We start from the raw sequence: 24,586 nt of genomic DNA on the forward strand, positions 1-24,586 counted from the left end.
CTAATCGCAGGAAGTAGTACAGGTCACCCAACCAAACCGCCACCCCCAGTGGCGATGCCGACCGCCACTCCAGCAAAATTCACTGCCATGCAATCAGAGAGGCGAAGGCCAAGACATCGGCCGTCCTCCTCTCCATGAGCTTGGCTTCTCTGAGACCCCAAATATCGCCACCAAAGGGTTCGGGTCCACCTCCTCCTCCACTATCCTGGCTAAGACTGCGAACACTCCTGCGCAGAACCGTCCCAATTTTTCACAACCCCAAAACATGTGCGCGTGATTTGCTGGCCCCCGCCCACACCTATCACACTCATCTTCTACCCCCGAAAGAACTCACTCATTCTCGCCCGAGTCATATGCACCACCTTAAACTGTATAACGCTCATCCTTGCACAAGAGGAGGTCCCGTTTAGCCTACGAAGTGCCTCACTCCAAGCTCCCCAATTGATTCCCCCCTCCCAACTCTGCTTCCCATTTCTCCTTGATCTTCACCACCCGCTCATTTCCCTGCTCCCCCAGTCACTTGTATATATCCCCAATTTTTCCCTCCCATTCCACATCCGGGAGCAGCAGTCTCTCCAGCAAGGGAACCCTCTCCAGACCTTTCGTGCAAAGTCCCTAACCTGCAGATACCTGAACTCACTCCCCCTCGGCAGCTCTACTCTCTCCCTTAGCTCCTCCAGGTTGGCGAACCCTTCCTCCAAATACAGGTTTGTCACCTTGACCAGCCCCACTTGCCTCCACCTGTATACAGTATCCATCACCCCCCCCCCCCCCCCCCCCCCACTCCACCCCCCGGCTCAAACTCATGATCCTCGCACAGCGGCTTTAGCATCGACATCCCTTCCACCCTAAAATGCCTCCTCAACTGATTCCAAATCTTCAGTAAAACATTTGTGGTGCAATTAGCATCTTTATAAACATAGAATACTGACAGTGCAGAAGGAGACCATTCAGCCCATCGAATCAACACCAACCTTCCAAACTAGCATCCAACCAAGGCCACCCCTCTACTCTATCCCTGTAACCCCATAACCCCACCTAACCTTTTAGAATAATCTTTATTGTCACAAGTAGGCTTACATTAACACTGCAATGAAGTTACTGTGAAAAGCCCCTAGTCGCCACATTCCGGTGCCTGTTTGGGTACACAGAGGGAGATTTCAGAATATCTAATTCACCTAACAGCAATTCTTTTGAGATTTGTGGGAGGAAACCGGAGGACCCGGAGGAAATCCATACAGACACAGGAGAACATGCAGACGCCGCACAGTGACCCAAGCTGGGAATCAAACCTGGGACCCTGGTGCTGTGAAGCAACAGTACTACCCACTGTGCTACCGTGGACACTACGGACAATTTAGCATGCCTAATCTACCTAACCTGCACATCTTTGGACTGTGGGAGGACCCGGAGGAAACCCACGCAGATCTGGGGAGAACGTACACCGCACAGACAGTCACCCAAGCCTGGAATTGAACCCGGGTCCTTGGTGCTATAAGCAACAGTGCTAACCACTGTGCTACCGCGCCGCCCAAACGGCAGCACAACAATACTTATTAAATCTCCCTCCCATGCCATTCCTCTCATGGTCATTCCCATCACATTCCTTTCATCCATCTCTATATCAATCCATTCCATTTCACATTCTTCTCTTTCTATATCATCCCCATCCCAAATGCCAACTCTCCCATGCCTTCCCAAATCCCACTCCATCTCCTGTGCATTCCCATTCAATGCCATCCCTATCACCCACTCCGTCATGCCATCGCCAACTCCCACTCCTGTGTTATTACCCCTCCCTACTCCCTCTAGCTGAGTGCTTTATATTTGACGAGGGACCCTCATATTAGGCTATCTCTAAGACCACCTACTTCCCCCTCTACAGTGTCGCCCCACTCTGCCTCTATCTCAGTTCATCTGCCGAAACACTAAATTATGCATTTGCTACTTGGTGACTTGACTATTGCACTCCTAGTGGGTCTCCCACATTCTACCCTCCATAAACTTGAGGTCATCCAAAATTCTGCTGCCTGTGGACTTAACTTGTAGCAAGCCCAGTTCCCCATCATCCACAATGATAAAATACTGTGGCCGTTGGAAATCTGAAATAAGAACAAAAATGCTGGAAAATAAACTCGGCACGTCGGGCAGCAGCTGCGGAGAAAAACAGAGTTAACGTTTCAGGTGGACGAGCTTTCATCAGAACCTATCAGACCTGTGCTCATTGAACTGCATTGGCTCCCAGTCAAGCAACATCTTGATCTTAAAATCGTCGTCCTTTTTTTCAGATTGCCTTGCACCTCCTATCTCTGTGATCCCCTGCAAACCTACAATCCCCCCGAGATATCTGTTCTCCACTAATTCTGGCCTCTTGTGCATTTTCAATCAGAACTGTTGCACTATCGGTGGCTGTGTCTTCAACGACTAGGCCTCAAGGTTTGGAATTCTCTCTCTGAACCTTTTGACTTCTCTACTTCACGTTCCTCCTTAAAGATATTCCTCAAAACCTACCTCTTTGACCAAACTTTTGGTCATCTGACCTAATATCTCCTTAAGCGGCTCAGTGTCATATTTAGTTCTATGATGTTCTTGTGAAGTGCCTTGGGACATTTTATTCTGTTAAAGGCATTGTATACATATAAATTATTTTATTGTTGCAATTCTAGAACATTAAAATTTTGAATGGGCAATTTATTGAAATGATGGAACCAAGCTGGCTGTCTATCACCTTTTTATTGGTGTGGTGCTGGTTTAAACCAGAGCGGTTTAGCTCAGTTGGCAGGAGTGCTGGTTCGTGATGCAGGGCGAGGCCAACAGTGAAGGTTCACCTTTTATATTGCACCACCTGTGGGAAAGTTAATGCATAATTCAAATCCAAGACATCCTTAAGAATGGCAACTTAAAATTTAGGACACCCTGCATTAATGTCGGATCATTAGTGCTTAGTTGCCTATAGCTAATGAGAAAATGCACTAAGTTTACATCTCGATGCTGCCATAATTGCTTCGTGCCAAGTTGTGCTATCTTAACCATTCCAGATATTATGAATTAAAGATTCTACCAATAGTGCATTGGTTGAAGCATTAAACCATATGTCTTTGAAGAGAAGAGTGAAAGAAAGGCTTGCATTTATATAGCACCTTTCACAAACACCAGGGGCGGAATCCCCCCCCCCCCCCCCCCCAGGCCGGGTGGGGGGGAATCGCCGGGGTGCCGTGCGAATCACGCCACGCCGCCCCGACCCCGGCACGCGATTCTCCCACCAACCCCCGAAACCAGCGCCGCGTGAATCTCGCCGGGCTGCTCGATTCGGAGAATCGCCGCAAATGGAGAGTGGCGATTCTCCAGCCCGAACGGGTAATGCGTAAACGGCCTAGTCCTGCTGACGCCGTCCACACCTGGTCGCTGCAGGCAGGTACTCATCGCGAAGGCTTGGAGGGCGGCCTGTGAGGGGGGGGGGGGGGGGGGAGGGCACTCCGTTCCCGGGGTGGGCCTCTGATGGGCCGGACTCTTTCCCCCCCCCCAAGCGGGCCTACTTCCTTGCACGACCGGCCCCAGAACCCTGGCGCCATGTTGGTGAGGGGCCGGAGCGCTCCGCGAGGTTACTGCGCATGTGTCGGTTGCCACTGGAGCCACTCCGCATGTCATTGTTGGCGCCGGCGCAGCCGCACATGTGCAGATCCCGCGGCACCCAGTTCGTGCTGGGATATATGGCTGGAGTGTCGCAAACCACTCCAGCGCCACGCTGGGCCCCTGTAGAGGCCAGAATGCGACGTGGGAGCAGCCTGCTCATGCCCTCGTAAAACGCGACGGCGTTTGCGACGGCATGGACACTCTGCTTCCATTTCGGAGAATCCCGCCCCCGATGTCTCAAGGTGCTTTACAGCCAATTAAGTTTCAAAGTGTAGTCACTGTTGCAGTGTCGGAAATGTGGCAACCAATCTCCACACAACAAACTCCCACAAGCAGTAATGTGATAATGACCAGATACTATGTTTTTGTGATGTTGATTGAGGGATAAATATTGGCCAGGACACCAGGGATAACTCCCTAACCCTTCAAAATAGTGCCACTGGGCCACGGAATCTTTCACAATCACCTGAGAAGGCAAATGGGGGCCATACTTTCTTATCCAAAAGGTGGCACCTCTGACGGTGCAGTTCTCCCTCAGTACTACACTTGAGTGTCAGTGTTAGGTTCTGGACTCAAACCTTACAGTGGGGCTTGATCCCAGAACCTTGAGACTATGAGGCGAGAGTGCTATAATTTGAACTGACACATTTTCCTTACTATAAACCACACAGGCAATCTTCATCTGCAACTTCTTAATTATGCTCCCTGCATTTAAGCCTAAATCACTGATAAATACCATGAACAGAAAGAACCCATTACTGAGTGTTGCTCGTTCTGGGTGAGTGTGCTTAACACTCAATTTAGCTCTGTTTCGTTACTTAGCTCTGGAGTCGCCAGGTATCGTTAAGATACCGCCACAGGTTTCAAGGTCAATTTCAAAGCAATAAAACCATACACCAATTAGTAAGTTCAAACAAATGAGTTTATTATAATACAATTATAATACTACCCATGCACACGCTAAGATGATTAAACTATTCCTACCACTAAATAAACCAATACTTATCTTAAAGAGAACTGCCGGATCAGGGGACAAGGCCTCTTTCTCTGCACTGGTCCGCAGACTTCAGGTTGGTACGGGTTAAAAAGGTGTCAAGAGAGTCTATCTCTGGTAGCGACCGTTGTGAGACTTCCTTGCTGGCAGCTGCTGTCCCAAACCTCTCCTCTCTCTCGGTCAAGGTCTTCTTTGGTAAAAGCTGGTCAAGAGGGCTGGTCCAGAGAGGAGGGCTGGTCAAGAAGAATGAACTAAGTTTAGGACCTGTCTTTTATAGGTCGCAGGGCTTCGCGCCCTTTTGGGCAGGTTCTCTACCTGCTGGGAATCGATTGGGTCTCTTCCCAGTCGATTGGTTTGAATCCCCCCAATACTGAGGCTGTCTCTCGGCTACTGGGCGGGCCTTCAGGTGCTTTGTTTTCAAACCCTGCTGGTGCCGGGGTGTCTGGTTTCCCATACACTGTTGCAATCACTTTCCTATTTGTGTCCATTGTCCCTGGGATCGTTCCATTACTATGTTAACTATCCCGGAGATTGCCTCATGAGTATGCGGAATGTTCGTTTCGGTGCTGTCTGCTCTCTTAGCAGACAGAATACACATTGACTTGATGCAGCCTGCTTGTGCTGCAAACTTTGTCCATTTTAACCTGCAAGCTTTGCGTTCCTCCATTTTGTGTTGAGGGAATGGCCAACTTCGGTGGCTACATGAGTGCTCAACATTTAAATTTGAAAGAGAAGTAATTGAGGGAGATTAATTGCAGTAAGACTAAGAGGAAGAGCAGGCAGGGAGAAGTTGCTGAACACAGCAGGACTGGTGGTCTGAAGTTCATTTGTTTCAACGCGGGAAATATAAGTCAAAAAGAAAAAGGAGGCATTCGTAAGGTTGAGAAGGCCGAGAACAAATAAAGACATTGAAGAATATAAAGACCATAGGAAGGAACTACCCATGTTTGCATGGGTCTCACCATCACAACGCAAAGATGTTCAGGTCAGGTGGATTGGCCACACTAAATTGTCCCTCAATTCCAAAAAAAATAATTGGGTACTTCAAATTTTTTAAAAAGGAAGGAACTTAAGCAAAGAGTTAGTAGGGCGAAAAGAGGTCATGAAAAGTCCTTGGCAAACAGGATTAAAGAGAATCCCAAGGCATTTTATATGTATATAAAGAGCAAAAGGATAGCCAGGGAAAGAGTTGGCTCAATCAAGGACAGAAGAGGGAATCAATGCATGGAGCCAGAGGAAATGGGCGAATATCAATAGATTTGAAGGGACACTCCAGGGTGCATTCCGTTAATTGATCATAATGTTGGGCGGCACGGTGGCACAGTGGTTAGCATTGCTGCCTACGGCACTGAGGACCCGGGTTCGAATCCCGGCCCTGGGTCACTGTCCGTGAGGAGTTTGCACGTTCTCCCCGTGTCTGCGTGGGTTTCACCCCCACAACCCAAAGATGTGCAGGATAGGTGGATTGGCTACGCTAAATTGCCCCTTAATTGGAAAAAATAATTGAGCACTCTAAATTTAAAAAAAAAAAATTGATCATAATGTAGATATTGGAAACTCCGAACTGATAAAGCATCACTCATACCACCTGAATCCACGCAAAATGGCTCAGTTATAGGCAGAGATCTAATATATGGGCATAATCTAATATAATTTGTGGGCAGCATGGTAGCATGGTGGTTAGCATAAATGCTTCACAGCTCCAGGGTCCCAGGTTCGATTCCCGGCTGGGTCACTGTCTGTGCGGAGTCTGCACGTCCTCCCCGTGTGTGCGTGGGTTTCCTCCGGGTGCTCCGGTTTCCTCCCACAGTCCAAAGATGTGTGGGTTAGGTGGATTGGCCATGCTAAATTGCCCATAGTGTCCTAAAAAGTAAGGTTAAGGGGGTTGTTGGGTTACGGGTATAGGGTGGATACGTGGGTTTGAGTAGGGTGATCATGGCTCGGCACAACATCGAGGGCCGAAGGGCCTGTTCTGTGCTGTACTGTTCTATGTTCTATGTTCTATATGTTGGAAAATAACTTAATTGAGCCCAGTAGGAAGAATTGGAGCTCGTCGGTAGTATTAATGCCTACGCCGTGTGGAACCGCGCGGTTCTGCATCAATTACCAGCAAATAAATGACATCACCAAAACCGATTCATATCCAATTCCAAGATTGCAGGACTGCATTGATAGAACAGGTAGTGCCTTCTTCCTGTCAAAGATTGATCTGTTGAAAGGTTATTGGCAGGTCCCGTTAACTCCCAGGCAAAGGAGAAAGCCACCTTTGTAACGCCCCAAGGACTGTTTCAATGCGGGGTAATGCTGTTTGGACTCAAAAATACACCAGCAACATTCCTTTGGCTTATGTCCCAAGTAGTGGCTGAAGTGCCTAACTGTGTGGTCTACTTGGACGATGTGGTAGTGCACAGTGAGACGTGGAACAAACATGCGGAGCAATTGGAGGAGCTATTCAGACAACTGGAGTTGGCCAGGCTAGTAATTAATTTGCCCAAAACCAGGTTTGCCAGGCAAAAGTCACCTATGTAGGCCATATGGTGGGACAGGGGCAAGTGGAGCCCAGATCAGCCAAAGTAAGGGACTTTCCCTCTCCCAAAACTAAATGGGAAATTATGAGGTTCCAGGGTATGTGTGGATTCATTAGGAAATTCTACTGAACTTCAGTACTATAGTGGTACCTTTTAGCCAATGTGCTAGTGAAGGAAGTGAAAATAGTTTGCCCGCAGACTGTCAAGAGGCGTTTAAGAAGTTGAGGGCCATCTTAATTAGCGAATCGGTGCTGGAGGCCCCAGAATTTTCCAGAACATTTAAAATGGCCACAGGTGCTAGTGCCCTGAGAGTAGGAGCAGTGCTACTACAAGATGACGATGCAGGAATAGAGAGGCCAGTGGGATATTTTTCAAAAACACCAAGTCCGTGCTAAAGAAAGTATTCCACCATTGAAAAGCCTTGCTATTAGCCCTTCAGCACTTTGAAGTATATGTCTGACATGACAATCAACAAAGCTTCATTTATTTGTGCAGACCATAATCCACTAGCATTTAGAGAGATTTAAAGCCCAGAATGCAAGGTTATTCTGTTAATGTCTACATTATGATCAATTAACGGAGTGCACCCTGGAGTGTCCCTTCAAATTTATTGATATTTTCTCAAGTGTCTTGATTAGATCTTTTCTCTTATTATTTCAACAGTTCAACATTAAAATTGTACACATTCCCAGAAAGGATAATGTGATTGTAAATGCTTTGTCATGTGTTTAAAGGCTGACTAGTTCCCAATTTAGAGACTGGAAAGGGAACTTATATAATGGGGATGGATTAGATGGATATGTTTTTGTGATTTATGTCTTGCATACTTCATAATGAAATATCCGTGCACTGGCATTTCATTCTTTTAGGGATTGAAGTATGTAAGAGTCCTTCCTGGTTATTCCCTTATTTCCTCTTTCTTTTCTTTTGCCATTATAATTTTTGATCCATGGGTGATTAATGGACATGTATCTTTAAGTCAAGCAGAAAGAGAATGATGAATTCAGAAGTTACAGGAGGGAAGACTCGGTTAGTCTCTGCTAGTTTGAACAGGATTTTTGTCACTACAGCGAGAGATGGAGTGGGACTTAGTTTGATTGATTGGCTGGGGGTCAATGAATTGGCCCAAAAGGTTGTTCTCAGCCTGATAGCAGGTGGTGCTTTGATCCAGCGGAATGACTTTCAGAGTCTCAAGGAGCTCAGTTTGACTCCCAAATGCACAGGGACAAGGACTCTCTCTTTCTCTCCTCCGTGTTTTCTCCAGAAAGGCTGCGAGTGCTGTATTTCTGGTCCTGCAGGGACCCTGAATGAACGAATCTCCAGGAAATCTATTACAGACTTCAAACAAAGACCAGGACCCTCTTTCTCTCTCCAGAAAGGCTGTGAGTGCTATATTTCTGAAACTACAAAGGCCTGACTGAATCTACAGTAACGCCTCGGACTGAAAGTAGAGTTTAAAGAGGAATAAGGGCTGGAAACAAAGCCTCTTTTTCCCTTTACCTATGATTTTTAAAAACTCCTTTCTTCCCCACTTAGTTTGTCTGTCTTGTGTGTGTGTGTATAGAGAGAGTGGGGTAAAGTGGGGAATTAAGTATTAGTTGAAAGTTAACCAGTTGTATTTGCTGCATATTTCATTATAGTTCTTGTGATTAAAAAACAGTAATTGTGTTCACATTTACAAATCTGGTGACTGTAATTATTGGGCAGCCATGGGCCAAAGACTTTGGGCATTTTGCGAAGAATTATTGGTTAATTCACTTGTGTTGTGACTCTGGGTCAAGTGGGGCTGAAATTGACCACGCACTAGGGTGTCGTAACATTTGCTGCAAGCAGTTGTTGAAGCAGAGTCCATAAATTTAAATGGGAGGCTGGACAGTTGTTTGAAAGAGAAGTGTGAGAAAGTATATAGGAGTAAATAGGAGAGTAAGACTAGACAGACAATCTAGCATGTGGGAAACAAAACAGTAACACAATGGTTGGCTTTAGTGTCTAATATTGTATCAATTTAGCTCTGATAATATTGTATCAGTTTAGCTCTGGGCTTCTGTTTCATGCCAACAATTGAATGTCTGTTGACTTTAAGGACTTTTAGCTTCTATTGTGTCAAGTGTCGTGCGCCAGCCCCCGCACCGTGGAATTCAACCCCACTACTCCAAGCTTGCAATGTGCAATTGAAATCTACTTGTGTTTACTGAGCCGACTTGTTTCTATGCTTGCAATATTTTGTCCTCCATTATTAAATTGAGGACCTACATCTATAAAATTCCGTAGAAACTCCTACTCATTTTTCAGATAGATAATATTAAAATCTAATTACATTTTCTAGTTAAATAGTCAAACTCATAATGCTATTTCCAACTGGGTCATGATAAAATACTGGATACAGTGTTCATCAACAGCCTTTCTAATGTGAGTTCACCGTTTGTCCCTCTGTTCAGATTCCTCCATGGCTTTGTACCTCCAAATCTATGTAACCTTCCAAGCCTGACCTTTAGTATATGCACCACTTATCTTGCCCTACCACTAGTGACCATGCTGTCCGCTATCTAGGTCCTTAGGCACTGGGCGTTTATCCCTAAATCTCTCGACTTCTCTTTTTTAAAATCCTTAAAATCTACTTTAAACAATGCTTTTGGTCACTTGGCCTAATTCGTTGGCTTGGTGTCAACTTATTTCTAATGATACTCCTGTGAAGCAATTTGAGCATTTACTACATTAAATTGGTGGGAAAAAACTGCATATGGAATCCTTTCATTTATTAGCCCAGATATAGAATACAAGAGTGGAAGGGTTATACAGTAATAATCTAAAACATTAGCTTGGCCACAACCTGATTACTGTGTGCAGTTCTGGTCACTTAATCTCAGAAAGAATGGCTGGGATTTTACAGCCCTGCCGTGGCAGAACCCACCATGAGGAATGTGGCGTCCTAGCCAATACTCGACTATCTGCGAAACCGGATTATCCCAGTGGTGGATGGGGCTGGAAAGTCCAACCCAAGCAATTGCACTAGGCAGGGTGCAGAGGAGATTTACGAGGATGTTACCAGAACTGTAAAACTTCAGATATGACGAAAGATTGGATCGGTTGTGGTTGTTCTCCTTGGAACAGAAGAGGCTGAGGGGAGATTTGATTGAGATGAACAAAATTGTGAGGTGCATGGATAGAGTGGATTGGCAGGGCCTAATAAACTGGGCAGAGAGGTCAGTGATTAGGGGACATAGAATTAAAGTGATTGGTAGAAGGGTTAAAACGGAGATGAGGAAATGTGTGCGAGATTCTCTGATCCCGAGGCTAAGGGTTGACTCAGTCGTAAACGCCGTCACATTTCTCAACGGCATCAACGTGCCCTCAGGATCAGCGATTCTGACCCCGACAGAGCACCAGCACCTCACTAGAGTGACTCACGCCGCTCCAGCTGCCGATTCCCTGCATCAGATGGGCACCGAGGGTCTGCGTATGAGCAGTGGGACCAGCACCAACGCGCACATGCGCAGTGGGACCAGAACGATTGCCGCACACGCGCAGTGGCTCCGTTCTCTGTGCCGGCCCCGACGCAACATGGCGTAGGGCTACAGGGGCCGGCACTGAACAAAAGAGACCCCCAGCCTGAGAGGCCGGCCCGCCGATCGGTGGGCCGGATCGCGGGCCAGGCCACAGCGGAGGCCCCCACCAGGGTCGGACGCTCCTCCCCCCACCACCAGGCCACACCCGGATGCATCCACACAGAGGTCCCACCAGGTAAGAGCAGGTGTGAACGGCGCCGGCGGGCCTTGGCTTTTTTTTGTGTGGCCGCTCGGCCCATTCCGGCGATTCTCCGGCCCGGCCCTGGGGTGAGAGAATCCCGCCCTATATTTTCACACTGAGGGTTGTGGGGATCTGGAACTCAGTCTGAAAGAGTAGTAGGTGCACAAACACTCAATTCGATATGCACCTCAGGTTCTGTAACCTGCAGAGCTACGGACCAAATGCTGGAAAGTGGGATTAGGCTGGGTGGCTAGTTTTTCAACAGCACAGAAATGATGGGCCAAGTGACCTCTTTCTGTGCCACATTTCATTTCATTTCAAACCTTACACTATTGTGTTGTTATTGAAATGTGTGGAAGAAATCCGATGATGAGTGGTTAAATTCCCCCCCAGAATCTGCCAGAAATTGATCTGCCTATTGACACCTGTTTAACTGCATCGAATGGCATTTTGAAATTTGCTACAAAAAGGTTAACTCTCATACACGTTGTAGTAATCCACGGGAGGCAGGAGTTCCGTCACCACACCAATATTTATTTACAATAACGATATTACAGGAGCAGCTACAAACAGTGCTGCTGGCAGTCCAGTCAACTTAAGACTGCTCACAAAGCCTACACAGGTGATTATATGGGCCCTCTCAATGAGCTATCATTGAGGGAGCTCATACTCCAATTGGCCAACCAATAAAGCCAATTGGAGGTCATTACACCCCTCCCCCCCAAGGTCCGAGGAATTCCTGTTAGCTGGCATTCCTCGGAGCTTCTTCCTGCTCCTCATGTCTGGGTGTGTCACCTCTGTGTCGTCCGCTGGGTCGTTCTCCGAAGTGGACGGGGTGTACCTTATAGGTGCCTGTCTTTTCCTTGACGACCTCCTTGGAAGTTGTTCTTCCTCCTCCTCGGGGAGAGGCGTCACGGCGGTCTCATCGAGTGTGTCCATCTCCGACTCTGATGACTGGATGACGGGGTCTGGAGAAATTGCTCGGGGCTGGGGTGTGGGTATCCTCTCTGTCTGGGCTATCCCAGCTTGAGGCGGTCCTGCTTCGCCTGCCTCCAGGTGTGATTCCGCTGCCCTTATTTGGTCTAGGTGTTTCTTCAGCACCTTACCTCCTATTGAAACCTCATAGGATATGGGCCCTGTTTGGGACTCTACCGTGCCTTTGACCCACGTTGGTCCATTCCCATAATTCTTGACCCAAACCGGTGCCCCCACCTGGAAATGTCTCTGCTGCCGACTATTATCATGCCCCCTGCATTGGGCCTCCTGTTGTTTCTCCACTTTCCCCGTTAAATTTGGGAAAAGGAGACTCAGCCTCGTTCGCAGCCGCCTTCCCATTAAGAGTTCAGCTGGCGGTATGCCCGTTGTGGAATGCGGTGTGGTCCTGTCAAAACAGCCAGCGGGAGAGCTTTGTGTCTATTGACGCTGCCGGCTGCTTCTTGAGTCCCGCTTTAAGTGTCTGGACCGCTCTCTCTGCCAGGCCGTTGGTCGCTGGATGGTAAGGGGCCGTTTTGATGTGACGGACTCCGTTTTCCTTCAGGAATTTTCCAAATTCCCCACTGGTGAATGCCGTTCCGTTGTCCGACACCAATACCTCCGGAAGTCAATGTGTTGCAAACGAGGCCCTGAGCTTTTCAATTGTCGATGCTGTGCTTGCCGTGTTTACCCGGTGGGCGTCCAACCATTTGGAGTGGGCATCCACTATCACCAAAAACATTGAGCCCATGAAAGGGCCGGCGTGGTCAATATGCAGGCGGGTCCACGGTCTGCCTGGCCATTCCCACGGGTGCAATGGCGCCGCTGGTGGCACTCTTTGCCCCTGTTGGCACTCCTGGCACCGACGTACCAAGGCTGCTATGTCTGTGTCCAAACCTGGCCACCAAACGTAGCTTCGAGCTAGCATCTTCATTTTAGACACCCCTGAGTGTCCGTGATGTAACTCAGTTAAGATTGCCTGACGGCCCCGAGCTGGGACGATTACCCGGGCTCCCCATAATAGGATACCATCTTCTACGGTTATTTGGTCCCTTCTGCTCAAGTATGGGTGCATCTGGGGCTCCACTGGTCTTTCCAGTTCCCCTGTTAGCAGTAAATGCTTCATCTTGGCTAAAACTGGGTCTTTTTGCGTCCACAACCGAATATGTTGTGCGTCTACTGGTAGGGTGTCCACAAAATTGAGAGTCATCACTGTCTCCTCTACTTTTAGTATTTGCGGCGGAGTGTCCGCGAGGGGAAGTCTGCTCAAAGCATCTGCATGTGCTACTCGCGTTCCCGGTCTGTGCTCCAGAACGTATCTATATGCCGCCAGTAGCAACGCCCAGCGTTGGATTCTAGCTGATGCAATCGGGGGTATTGACTTGTCTTCTTTTAATAACCCTAATAACGGCTTATGGTCCGTCACTATGGTGAATTTCCGCCCTTACAGATACTGGTGAAATTTTTTTACTGCGAATATCACCGCCAGTCCTTCCTTCTCGATTTGGGGGTACTTCCTCTCAGCCATCGCCAAGGGCCTCGAAGCATAGGCTATTGGCCGTTCTTCCCCATTCCTTCCTCTATAGGCTAAGACGGCTCCTACCCCATAGGGGGATGCATCACAAGTGACCACCAACTCCTTCCTTGGGTCATAATGCTCTAGGACATTTTCGGATGACAGCTGTTCCTTAATGTCCCTAAATGTTCGGTTTTGGCGGGTGGACCATTTCCATTTTTGCCCCTTTTTTAGTAGCTGGTGGAGGGGTTCTAGGATGAATGCCCTATTTTCAATAAATTTTCCATAATAGGTTACCAACCCTAGAAATGATCGTAACGGGGCAGCACGGTGGCCTAGTGGTTAGCACAACCGCCTCACGGCGCTGAGGTCCCAGGTTCGATCCTGGCTCTGGGTCACTGTCTGTGTGGAGTTTGTACATTCTCCCCGTGTCTGCGTGGGTTTCGCCCCCACAACCCAAAAATGTGCAGAGTAGGTGGATTGGCCACGCTAAATTGCCCCTTAATTGGAAAAAATAATTGGGTAATCTAAATTTTAAAAAAATTCAATGATCATAACTCCTGGACCGTGGTGGGAGCTGGGGCTTCTTTTATTGCCCTTACTCTGTCTTCTAATGGATGTAAGCCTGACTCGTCTACTTTATATCCCAGGTACGTCACTTGTGGGGCCAGAAAAACACATTTTTCCCTTTTTAACCGTACACCTGCCTTTGCGAAACGCCTGAGCACTTCCTCCAGGTTCCTTAAGTGTTCCCTGTTTGTCCTACCCGTGATTAAGACATCGTCCAAATAAATCGCCACCTGGGGTAGTCCCTGCAGAATATTTTCCATCGTACGCTGGAATATAGCGCAGGCTGATGACACTCCGAAAGGTAGCCTAGTATAATGAAAAAGGCCCTTCAGGGTGTTGATCGTAGCGAACTTCTGGGAGCCCTTGTCCAGTTTTAACTGCAGGTAGGCGTGGCTCATGTCTAGTTTCGTGAACAAAAGCCCACCTGTCAATTTGGCATATAGGTCGTCTATTTTCGGGATTGGGTATTTGTCCAGCAGTGCGTATTTGTTTACTGTCTGTTTGAAATCTCCACAGAGACGTATCAAGCCGTCTGGCTTCAAAATTGGTACCACCGGCGCTGCCCATTCCGAAAACTGTACTGGTCTGATAATGCCGTCGCGCCGTAACCTTTCTATTTCATCATCTACTTTCTTCCTTAATGCAAAAGGTACAGGCCTGGCCTTACAAAATTTCGGAAGGGTTTCTGGGTCCACGTGCAAAGTTGCTTTGGCGCCTATGATTTCCCCCAAACCTTCCTGGAAGACCTCCGGGTATTTTTGGAGTACTCCACTCAACTGCCCGCTTCCACTCTGGAAAATTTTCATCCAATCTAATTTTAGGTCTTTCAGCCAGTTCTGTCCAATTAAGCTCGGTCCGAAGCCCTCTACTATCGTCAACGGTAATCTGAGCAATTGTTTCTCATATTCCACAGGTACATGAGTTGTGCCGAGAACTTCCAGGGGTTCCCCCGTGTAGGTTTTAAGTTTCGTCGATGTTTTTGTTAGGGTTAGTGGCTGGAGTCCATCTTTGATTTTTCTAAATGCTGCCACTCCCATTACTGATACGGCCGCACCCGTGTCTATTTCCATTATTGTCGGCCGCCCGTTCACCCGTGAGGTAATCCTAATGGGTTCTGCTTTCTTCGTTGTAATATTATATAATTGTTCCCCTTCAGAGGAGGATGGGGCGTCTAGGTTGTGTACTTCCCTGCGTCCCTACCTGCTATTCCTCTTTTGCCACCTCCTTCTAGGGTTTCTGTCGTTGTTACCCCACTCTGTCTGGTGCCAGAAACGGTCCTTCTCTGTTGGGGGAGCCTCAGCCGGTACTTCCCTCTGTCTCCAGTTAGTCCTGGCAGACTTGGGGGAAGTTCTGGGGTTATCCTTTTCCCCTCTATCCCTCAGGTTTTTCCTGAGAGCGGCTATCTGGTAGCAGGACCCATTGTGGTAATCCCTCCCACAGGTATCTACCTCCATTGGCGTGCCCTGTAGTTCCTGCGCCCCACTTTTGCTGCCTTTTCTAGGGACAGTGTGAGCTGTAACGCCTGCCTGCAGTCTAGCTCCGTTTTCGCCAACAGACATTTCTGTATTGTGAGGTCGTTTATACCACACACTAACTGGTCCCGAAGCATTTCATTTAGCGTCGGGCCGAACTCACATTTTTCCGCCAGCCTTCTCAGGCGGGTCAAGAAATTCGTGACTGACTCCCTGTCTTCCCGCTTCGCTGTGTAGAATCTGTACCTATGCAAAATGAGGGGTGGTTTTGGGTCGTAGTGCTCTTTCACCAATTCCGTTACTTCTTGGAAAGTTTTCATATCCGGCGCATCGGGATAAATCAGACTACGTATAATGGCGAAAGCGGAGGGCCCGCACGCCGACAGCAGGATAAGCCGTCTCCTTTCGTCCGTCAGTATATCATTTGCCCAGAAGAAGTAACACATTCTCTCCACATACTGGGACCAGTCCTCAATAGCCGGGTCGAATGCCTCTAACCTCCCAAAAAACGGCACTTTTAAAATGGCAAGGCTTACCCTCCGAGTGCGGCAGCTGGTCTCCGCAAAATTCGTAGTTTACCTCGTCGCTACTGTAGTAATCCACGGGAGGCAGGAGTTCCATCACCACACCAATATTTATTTACAATAACGATATTACAGGAGCAGCTACAAACAGTGCTGCTGGCAGTCCAGTCAACTTAAGACTGCTCACAAAGCCTACACAGGTGATTATATGGGCCCCCTCAATGAGCTATCATTGACGGAGCTCATACTCCAATTGGCCAACCAATAAAGCCAATTGGAGTTCATTACACACGTCCTAGTTTAAAAACCATATTTTGGTAATGCAGCAAGAGTACAGAAATAAAGCCAGGAACACCCAGTGCATCTCAAAAAATGATATGAAACATCACAGACGGGCTCCCATTTAAAAAAACTGCATTGTGGCAGTTTATTGAAAATAGGTCATTTCCCTCGAAATAAAAACACCTCAATGTCCTTCAGAAACTGACAGCATTTGAACATGTTCTACTGCCAGTTTGTGAATAGCCAAGAATGGGAGAAAGTGATATCTAATTGGTTCTGACAGTCTCCAATTGAGAGGAAGGAGGAGGAAAATAGTTTATTTTTATTCTTGCCGCAAGCTGATAGAGACACGGGTTAAAATGCTGATAGATGTTTGCAAAACACACAGGACAACCAACTTGCTATTTCGTATTCAATCCAACGGATTTGCCAGTCTGTCGCCCTCTTTTGCCTCCTGTATCTGTCCTCGTAGTGTTAAAAAAAATTGGCAGTGAGCTATCTATAAGTTGCAGACAATTGTGCGAAAGGGAAAATAAAACTCAGCCTGGTCCTGCTCAATGCCTTCTTAATAACTTGACCCGGGGAGGGCTTGGCGGGTGGCAGCCAATGGCAGCTCTCGTCTCATTCGGCTCTGCTTGCTTAAAGTGGGCGGGACCCTGGCGACTGTGACGGGCGATGGGATTGGCGGGCTGAGGGCTGACATCGCTCTTTCCATTAGGCGAGCGAGGTGTCAATCAGCGCTGGGAGGGGCGGGGTCGCTAGGCGAAGGCTGGGACGGTGGCGGTCGATCGGGCAGACGGGTCAAGGCTGGGCTGGACGGGGAGGAGGTGAATTGAAGAAGACGAACCCAGGTTGGAACACTTTAGATTATTTTTATTTTAAAGAGACGGGGATCAAATAACAGTGGCGCGTTTCTCATTTGAGTGGGGCCCTCCCTGCTGTGGCCGGCAGTTTGTCCTCCCTCCTGTGACTGGGGAGATGGGCGGCGAGGGAAGCTGCAGCGACGCCTGAAATAACCTTGTACCTGCATCTGGATCCAGCCCATTCCTTCAGTGCGAGATCACTGGTTGCAAACGTGCCTTTACTCAGTGTCTATAAAGTCTGAGCATGTCCCATACCTGTCACCCTTAACCAAACTGAAAATGCTGACTGCTTTGGGCAGCACTTTTTTTTTTAACCATTCCTAATCCTTATCTGCTGGCAATACATGTCTCGTTACACACTAGTGTTCGAAAAGGTAGTTAGTGGTGGGGGTGTGCCAGTCGACAAGCTTTACTTGCCTGGTAGTAGATAACTTGCCCAAATTTGTATAAGGAAATTAAAACAGAAAGCAGGAAGTGTCTTTTTGTTCTTTTTTTAAAAACTCTGGTGCTAGATGTAGACAAAAGAGCTGAATTCCACCAGTGAAGTGAGATTGATGTCGGGGCAACATTTGACGATGGCATCGAAGAACCCTGGCAAAAGTGGGAGTCGGGGGAAACTCTCCCCGCTGGTTGTGGTGGCTCCTCGCACAAAGGAAGGTGAGAGGTTGTTGGAGGCCCAGTCATTTCAGCCCCAGGATGTTGCTGCTTCATTGCCTTGGGGGTAGCGTCCTAGGCCCAACCATCTTCAACTGCTTCATCAATGATCTTCCCTCCGTTGAAGTATTCTGAGCTTCCATGCTGCAAGACCGCGCAACATTCCAACTTGGACAAAAACGTGGCAGGTGACAGTTGTGTGACACAACTGCCAGACAGTGACCATCTCCAACAAGAGAGAATCTAGCTATGCCCACTTGATATTCAAAAGAATAAAACTCTTACATTTATATCGTGTTTTTCACAACCTTGGATGTCACAAAGCACTTTGCAGGCAATTAAATACTTAAAAAAAATTTAGAGTACCCAATTAATTTTTTCCAATTAAGGGCAATTTAGCGTGGCCAATCCACCTAGCTTGCACATTTTTGGGTTGTGGAGGTGAAACACGGGGAGGATGTGCAAATTCCACACGGACAGTGACCCAGAGCAGGGATCGAACCTGGGACCATGGCGCTGTGAGGCCACAGCGCTAACCCACTGCGCCACCGTGCTGCCCCAATTAAATACTTTTTGAAGTGCAGTCCCTGTTGTAATGAAAAAGTGGCAGCTAAATTGTGCATTCAAACACATTCCTTTTTTTTTCTTTATTAATTTAGATTACCCAATTATTTTTCTATTAAGGGGCAATTTAGCGTGGCCAATCCACCTACTCTGCACATTTTTGGGTTGTGGGGGCGAAACCCACGCAGACAGGGGGAGAATGTGCAAACTCCACACGGACAGTGACCCAGAGCCGGGATCGAACCTGGGACCTCAGCACCGTGAGGCGGTTGTGCTAACCACTAGGCCACCGTGCTGCCCTCAAACACATTCCTGACTTCTACATCAATGATGAACAAGCTCTCAAAACAGAAATATGATGATGACCAGATGAATATTTTTTTTTTCTGGGGCCATGTTGATTGAGGATTATATATTGTCCAGGACATCGGGGATAACTACCCTGCTCTTCAAAATATTATATGGGTCTTTTGCATCCACCTGAACAAGCAGGTGAGGCCTAGATTTAATGTTGCATCCTAAAGATTGCACTTTTAGGGCAGCACGGTGGCGCAGTGGTTAGCACTCCTGCCTCACGGTGCCAAGGTCCCAGGTTCGATCCCGGCTCTAGGTCAGTCTGTGTGGAGTTTGCAAATTCTCCCAGTGTTTGTGTGGATTTCGCCCCCACAACCCAAAAACGATATGCAGGGTAGGTGGATTGGCCATGCTAAAATTGCCCCTTAATTGGAAAAAATGAATTGGGTACTCTAAATTTCTTTTTTTTAAAAAGACTGCACATCTGACAGTACTGCCTCAGCATCAGTCTTGATTTATGTGCTCAAGCACTAGAATGTGACTTGAATCTGAAATCTGGTGACTTGGGGGTGAGGACTGCAAGAACCATCGACATCCTGGGGGTTACCATTGACCAGAAACGTAACTGAACCAGCCATATAAGTACTGCAGTTACAAGAGCAAGTCTGAGGCTGGGAATTTTGCGATATGAAATTCACCTCCTGATTCTGAAAAGCTTGTTCATCATTGATGTACAAGTCAGGAATGTGTTTGAATGCACTCCATTTGCCTGGATAACTGCATCTCAAACAACACTCAGTGAACTTTACACCATCCAGGGCAAAATACCCTGCTTGATCAGTACCTCGTACACCAATGTAGACATTAATTTTCTCTAATCACTGGCACAGCACAATGTGACTGTAGTGTATACAATCTACAAATGGAGAAAAGCTGCAGCACAGATGGATTTGGGTGTCCTCATGCATAAATCACAAAAAGCTAGCATGCAAGTTCAGCAGGTAATAGGGAAGGTAAATGGAATGTTGGCTTTCATTTCAAAGAGAATGGTGTGTATAAATGGGGACGTTTTGCTAAAACCATAACAAGGAACTAGTTGGACCTGTGGAAGGTTTTGCTCTCCTTGTGTAAGGAATGATATACTGGTATTGGTGGCAGTCCAGAGAAAGTTCATCCCTGGTATGGAGGGATTTTCTTATGAAGTGAGGTTAAGTAGATAGATTGGGCCTGGACTCATTGGAGTTTAGAAAAATGAGACGTGACCCTATTGAGGCACATAGGATTCTCAGGGGTCTGACAGGGTGGATTCTGAAAGGTTGTTTCCCCTTGTGGGAGAGTCTGGTTCTAGAGGGCATAATCTCAGAATAAATCTCATTCAAGACAGAGATGAGGAGGAATTTCTTCTCTGAGGGTAGTGAATCTGTGGAATTCTTTACCACAGAGAACCACAGAGGCTGGGTTGGTTGTTCAGAGTTTAGATAGTCAGATTTTTAATCAGGAAGGGAATTGAAGGTTATGGGCGTAAGGTAAGAAAGTGGAGTTGAGGATTATCATATCGGATCAGTCATGATCTCGTTGAATGGTGTAGCAGACCTGATGGGCTGAATGGTCTACTGCTCCTACGTCTTCTGATCTAACTCACCAAGATCTCTCAACGTACTTTCCAAACTTGCAACCTGCACCACCTAGAAGAAGGGCAGCGTGGGGATGCCACCACCTGTAACTTCTTCCCCCAAGTCATAAGCCATCCTTAATGGATCTATATCGTTGCTTCTTCACTGTCGCTGAATCAAGTTCTTAGAACCCAGTCCCTAACTTCACTATGGAAGTATACTACTGTAATTGCAGTGGTTTAAGAAGGTGGTTCATCACCAACTTCTTGAGGACAATTTGGATGGACAAGAAGTGGTGACCTTGCCAGCAATGCTTAGATCCAGTGGACAAATTTGAAAAGAAAATTGACTTAAGTGCTTTTTTGATGGAGGTTTTTTAATCTCCCAGTTTTGGTTTGAAATGAAGACCTTGTGGTGGGGTGGTGTTGTATAGGTACCTTCAACTTCTCCATCAATAAGGATGACCCTTGTAAAACGTTTGGAAATGTAAGAATCAAAGAGGAGCTGATTTGTCAGAACTAACATACCAATACCTTATTTGCTACATAAAAGATCCCATTACATTATTTAAAGAAAACTGGGGCATTCCGTCAGGGTTTTGTCCTCTTAACACCACCAAAACATAGAAAATATAGAAGCAGGATTAGGCCCCTCAAAAAAAAAAGTTAAAAATCTTGTTAATTTGTGAGACTTTCCTGTTTGCAAATTGATTTCTTCATTTACAGCCATTGTCGCAGTATCTGCACTTCCAACAAATTAATGTGAAATGCTTTGGATTTGGAAAACTGCAAAGAAAATGTTACTTTGTTCTTTCATAAAGCGTCCAGCTCTACCTTTTTCTTCCCCACCCATAGTTCTGATTCTATGATCCATGGGCGGGATTCTGTGATCCTGAGGCTAAGAGTTGACGCCGTCGGAAACGCCATCGCATTTCTCGATGGTGTCAACATGGCTTCAGGATCAGCAATTCTGGCCCCTACAGGGGGCCAGCACGGCACTGGAGCGGTTCACGCCGCCCCAGTTGCTGATCCCGGCGTCAACTGGGCGGCGCGGGATCCGTGCATGTGCAGTGGCACCGGCGCCAATGCGCACACGCGCAGTGGTTTCCTTCAACACGCCGGCCCCAACGCAACATGGCGCAGGATTAGAGTGGCCGGCATGGAAGGAAGGAGGCCCCCAGCCAGAGAGGCCGGCCTGCCGATTGGTGGGCCCCGATCACGGGCCAGACCACATCGGAGGCCCCCTCCCCGGGGTTGGACCCCCCCCTACCACCCCACAGGCCGCCCCCCTGACTCTTCCAAGGCGAGTTCCGCCGGCCGGGAACAGGTGTGGACAGCGCTGGTGGGACTCAGCTTTTTTATGACGGCCACTCGGCCCATCCCAGGCCGAGAATCGGCGGGCCGGCTGCATCAAGCGGCTCCTGACCGGCGCTGCGCCAACCACGCTGGCGCCAATTCTCCACTCTGCGGGGAGGCATAGCGTGATTCGTGCCGGTCGCGGGGATTCTCCGGCCCGGCCCCGGGCTGAGAGAATCCCACCCCATAGCTTTCCCAGTGGGCACATAAACTTCTGTGAAGGCATAACTGAAAACGGGAAGTTCGCGATATAGTAGATTCTGCATGCTTTGTGGAAGGGCCAGGCTTAATGATTTGGTGATCTTTCTTCATAATGTGCATTATTTTCTTGCATCATCGTCTTATCCTAATCAGTGTTCTTATTGGCAATAACCCTGCTCCTGAGTCATGACGCACATCGCATGTGTCTGTCCATTGTTGTTACTGTCAATATCTGTCTTCAAATCTGCACCACTGCAACTGCTTGTGAGAGGAGCAGAGGGAATGCAGGTCTGTTTAGCAATGATTTCAGCAAACAAAGTGGTTTTTCATCATTAAATGAAGTTTGGTTGTTAACATTTTCCACCATGCTGTCCAGACAAACTGTGAAGCTTTGCATGTACAGTAAACATTTAGGAGGGAGGAGATAGAAGCAAATAAATATAATTAAATAGATGGATATGTACATGTGTCCAAGCCAGGGATAAAGTGTGAACTATGTAACCTCATTCCATCATTAAAACCCCCATTTACATGCATTCTGAGATGAAGTAAATACTTGCATTGATATTAACTTATTGAAATTTTTCGATACAATTTTCATTTTTTTAAAATTATGTTCACATATAGATCTAACATAGCAAATTAACTAACCAAGTGGATGTTTCTTTTTGTGTTTTAAATGGAGAATGTGTTCAGGGGAGGTGGTGGTGTCGTAGTATTGTCACTGGACCAGTAATCCAGAGACCCTGGGTAATGCTTTGGGTATCTCAGTTCAAATCCCACCACAGCAAATGGCGAAGTTTGAATTCAGTAAAAATCTGGAGTTAATGATGACCATGAAACCATTGTCGGTAAAAACCCATCTGGTTCCTTGAGAGATGGAAATCTGCTGTCCTTGCCCGTTCTGACCTACATGTGACTCCAGACCCACAGCAATGTGGTTGACTCTCAACTGCCCTCTGAAATGGCCTAGCAAGCCATTCAGTTCAAGGGCAGTTAGGGATGGGCACTAAATGCTGGTCCAGCCAGTGACGCCTTTGAATTAATAAAAAAAGTATATTTCATAGAATGGTAGAATAGCACTGAAGGAGAGTATTTGACTTATTGAGCACTTCTCGCATAGCAAACCCTGCATTCCCATCATGTTTGTTCTTCTTCAAATATTTAACCAATTTCCTTTTTGTGCAGGTAGTGCATTCTAAATTCTAATCACTCATTGTTTTTAAGAAAAGGTTTCTCTCTGGTTCTTTTGCCAATCACCTTCAATCTGTACTCCCCTTCAATCTAGTTACCAACACTCCATCCACTCCAAGTCCTGTCATTCACGGGGGCTACATTCCCACGAAATCTCACGAATGGCGAAATCGCAAACGACAAACATACTTTTCAGTGGGAGTTAGTCAGGTAGGTTCCAGCAATGCAAGGGCAGCATTGTTTTGTGCAGTTACTCTACAGTAAATTGTGGTACCTGTATAGAACAGGCAGGGAGCTACTGAGCAATGCAAGACATGTACTAAAAATTTTCAAAAGGGACAATCATTTAAGAAAAAATGAAACACCTCAAAACTGCACGACAAAATCAGTCCTCTCTTCAAGATTGAATAGAGCCATTATTGCAGCTTTGGACCGAGTGATTCGGACATTTCCATGTTAATTTCTCCATTCCGGCTGCACTTCAGCGGCAACCATTCCAGACAGAAAGTGCTTAGCAAAAGACAATTAAATGTGCTCGGCCAAGACTAATGCAAGGATTCTGCCTCCAGAGACCTCAACATCATCTCCCCATTAAATGCGTCAAGATCTCTGTTCCGGGCAGCATGGTGGCGCAGTGGTAGCACTGCAGTCTCACGGCACCGAGGTCCCAGGTTCGATCCCGCCTCTGGGTCACTGTCCGTGTGGAGTTTGCACATTCACCCCGTGTTTGCGTGGGTCTCACCCCATTGGGTACTCTAAATTTAAAAAAAATAAATCTCTGTTCCATCATGGTTTCCGTCTCCTCGGAAAAAGAGGAGAGGAGGAAGAAAATGCAGATAAGCAGACTTTGCTGACGGAGTGGATGATTGAGGTATACAAAGCGTGGGTAAGCAAATACATGAACAAGGAAGTCACAAAAGATGGAACTTCACCACTATATTCTAAACCCGTGGTAATTTTTAACTTATTTAACCTCCTCTGCACTATGGTGAACAACACCAGCTTCCGTTGTTTATCCACATAACTGTAAATCCCTCATCTCGGAAACCATTCAGCAAATCTCCCCAAAGCATGCACATCCTTTTCTTCCTATGTCTCTTTACAAGTTCATCAATGCCATGTGATTTTTAAGAGCTCAGTTTTCTAATTACAGAGTACGTAGTGAAGGTATTTGCTAATGTATGTTATTTGTAAGGATTTCATGCAGAGGTCTGAGAGGAAATGTTTTCATTTGTGTCTCTTTTGTACCTGAAAAGAGTTTCACCAATTGCTTTCTGGTAAGATCAACTGGACTTCAGCAGGCTAAGGATTAAACCTGGATCTTCTCTGTGGGAACTCCCTTGTAGCTCATTGTAGAGCAGCTTTGCTAGATATGTAGGGAATAGATAGTATATCCATCTTCAGTTGTGAGTAGGGAGAAATGGGAAGCAGGAATTTTGAAAATTACATTCTTGCTTTGTTAAAATGTAATGTTTTATCTTCCTCAAATTTTTAAGATAAAAATAGAAAGACTTTTTAAGAGGGCAATTGATCCCATTTCATTTGACAGAACAACTTCACCACCTTCTTTCTCTCTCAGCATGGCATCTTAGAATAGTTCAGCACTGGAG

The 24,586-nt window shown here is 46.9% G+C and overlaps 1 protein-coding gene across 3 annotated transcripts in view; it reads left to right on the plus strand.

Moving 5' to 3' along the window:
- The first annotated feature begins 16,969 nt into the window (after window positions 1-16,969).
- The window catches only part of LOC119968815 (transmembrane protein 50B), a 115,680-nt gene continuing 108,063 nt past the window's right edge, over window positions 16,970-24,586 (plus strand). For 2 of the 3 annotated variants that reach the window (XM_038801638.1, XM_038801639.1), the window contains exon 1: window positions 16,977-17,089. The gene's annotated coding sequence lies outside the window, so the exon portion shown is untranslated. Of the gene's footprint in view, window positions 17,090-24,586 lie in introns of all 3 variants that reach the window. The other variant, XM_038801640.1, reaches the window with a different exon arrangement.

This window comes from Scyliorhinus canicula, chromosome 7, assembly GCF_902713615.1.
Source record: "Scyliorhinus canicula chromosome 7, sScyCan1.1, whole genome shotgun sequence".
Taxonomy (NCBI): Eukaryota; Metazoa; Chordata; class Chondrichthyes; order Carcharhiniformes; family Scyliorhinidae; genus Scyliorhinus; species Scyliorhinus canicula.